The sequence below is a fragment of the Myotis lucifugus genome, unplaced genomic scaffold (genome assembly GCF_000147115.1).
Source record: "Myotis lucifugus unplaced genomic scaffold, Myoluc2.0 scaffold_141, whole genome shotgun sequence".
Classification (NCBI taxonomy): domain Eukaryota; kingdom Metazoa; phylum Chordata; class Mammalia; order Chiroptera; family Vespertilionidae; genus Myotis; species Myotis lucifugus.
The window spans coordinates 2,299,942-2,302,507 of record NW_005871189.1 but is presented as its reverse complement, the minus strand read 5'-3'; positions in this window follow the sequence as shown (position 1 = coordinate 2,302,507).

Genomic DNA, 2,566 nt, shown 5'->3' with positions numbered 1-2,566 from the left:
GGAGTTTTGAAAAGTCTCACCATAGGGGCAATATGGAGAATAATGGTAGGGTTCAGTTCAGATGCAGACAGACCTATTAAGAGGCTATTGTAGAGCTTTAGATGCAAGGGGGAGAAGGGGGAGGTGATGGAGATGGACAAAAGTGGATAGATTTTAGGGTGTTTAGGACATGGAATCATCAACAGAATCTAGTGACGGGTTGAATTTGAAGTGGGAGTGGGGGCTGTAAGGGAGACATCATGCACTCAGCCCAGCCCCCAGCTGCTACCTACCTGGAGTACAGCGCGCTAGGCTGAGAGGTTGCAGGTTTGGGAGTAAGATGGTGCTTTGTTTTGAACCTGCCAAGAACGAGAGAGTGTATGGTAGACAGTGAGATATCTGGGTTTGGAGCAGAGAAGAACTGTGCTGAAGATCTGCATGTGTGAGTTATCTGCCTTGGAGTATGAATTTGAATCTGTTATTGGCTGAAAAAAAATCACCTATCCAGTATTGCATGAGAAGTTAAAAGAGCCAAGATGGGCTTTAATGGTTTACAGCATTTGACCGACAGGTGGAAGAGGGAGGTGGGACTCTCGGAATAAGGAGACCCCAGGCCCCCATGTCTCCTCCCAACAGGAGTGAAGCAAGGACACCTCTCTTCTCCCCCCACCCCCCGCCCAAACCTCCTACACTCACCATCTTGCCTCCATTTGCTCTGCCTGCAGACCACCAGCACTGATTGCATGAAGCCCTCTAACCCCAGATGTCAGTCACCTTAAGAAGCCTCAGATTCCCAGCTCCCGCCACATCTTGTCCAACTCCTGAAACCAGTGCAGGTGTTCTCCTGAGCTCATAGACCACTGTCATCAAACATTCCTCTTCCTCCAGCATCTCTCTCCTGCTGCTCTCACATGGATCACCTCTGAGGATACGCCTCCCTCATAGTCTTCTCAAGTGGCAGTGCATTTTCCTCCCACAGCCCTGGAGGCGGAACAGATATCCTTTCTAATCTGTGTTACTACTTCCACACTAGTCTCCTCTCCTCCCTAAAATCTCCAGCTTTGAGCATCCCGTCATCAAACTATGCCAGCTGCTGCCTGTCCATGGATCACCATCTATTGCCCTGAGTCACCCACCCTCATTTCCAGAACATTGTATGTCCTAGCTCACTGGCCCTCTCTCCCAAGTGACTTTGCTTAATTCTTAGTGATTTCAATAAGGTGATCTTCCTCCCCCACCTACCTCTCTGTTCCTTGAACTTCTCACTTCCCAGGATTTTGCCCGACTTCAACCACTATCCCCATGATGATACCCTAAACCAGTGGTCGGCAAACTGCGGCTCGAGAGCCACATGCGGCTCTTTGGCCCCTTGAGTGTGGCCACAAAGTTTCAATTGCACTGTACGTGCACGCCCGCACGTGGTATTTTGTGGAAGAGCCACACTCAAGGGGCCGCAGTTTGCCGACCACTGCCCTAAACCAACACTGACAAAGGAGATATGATGTAAGCCACTTATCTAATTTCAAATGAAACTAAAAAAGAAACAGGTGCCATTAATTTTAATAATATACGTTAACCCACCATATCCAAAATATTATCATTTCAACATGTAATCAGTATTTTGAAAGATCAAATGTCAAATTCTAACCCCCATCAGAGAACACAGAAATTGCTTGCACACCTCGCTCAACACAGCTTTCCTTCATCAGTAATAAAATTCAACTCTGCTACCTGTAGCCATCACATTATATATATCTGAATTTTTGATTGTCTGCAGTTTTAAATTTGTCAGGCTTCTTAAGGTGACTGATAAACCATCAATGATGAGAGATAGAATCATCAATGATAAGAGAGAATCATGGATCAGCTCCCTCCTGCACACCCCCTACTGGGGATCAACCTGCAACCCAGGCATGTGCCCTGACAGGGAATCGAACCTGTGACCTCTTGTTTCCTGGATCAATGCTCAACCACTGAACCACACCAGCCGAGCTAAAATGGGTCTTTTTACTTGAGAGCAACACGTACACACCACCTAAAGGTCAAAATTTCCAGTTTCTTTTGGGCTTTGCCATCTGGGTGGGTCTGCTGCCCACTGGCAGAACAATCATGATGGACTCAGTGAGCCAATAGCCCTCAAGTGGTTGGCTGACCAGCACCCAGCAGCATAAAAGTTTGTCCCTGTCAGCTTATCACCGTGAAAATACCTTCACCAAAGAATAACCTGAACATATACACGATGATTAGCATTACACACCCACCCATCCTTAAACACAAAGAGCAAATGAACAGTTATCTCTAGAATGCCTAAATTGAATAATGTTCCTTTCTTTTTCATTTTATTGCTGTAACAACACCTAGCATGCAGTGTACCCACTTAGAACAAAGTTCTTTTTGCCTCATTTTATCCAAACGGAACTGATTCATCTCAAGCTTATCAAACACTGCATGCCCCATTTATTTTATATATACACACACACACACACACACACACACACACACACACACACATACACTAGTGGCCCAATGCACAAATTTCGTGCACATTAAAAGGGGATTAATTAGAGGAAATATTTAATATTGCTAT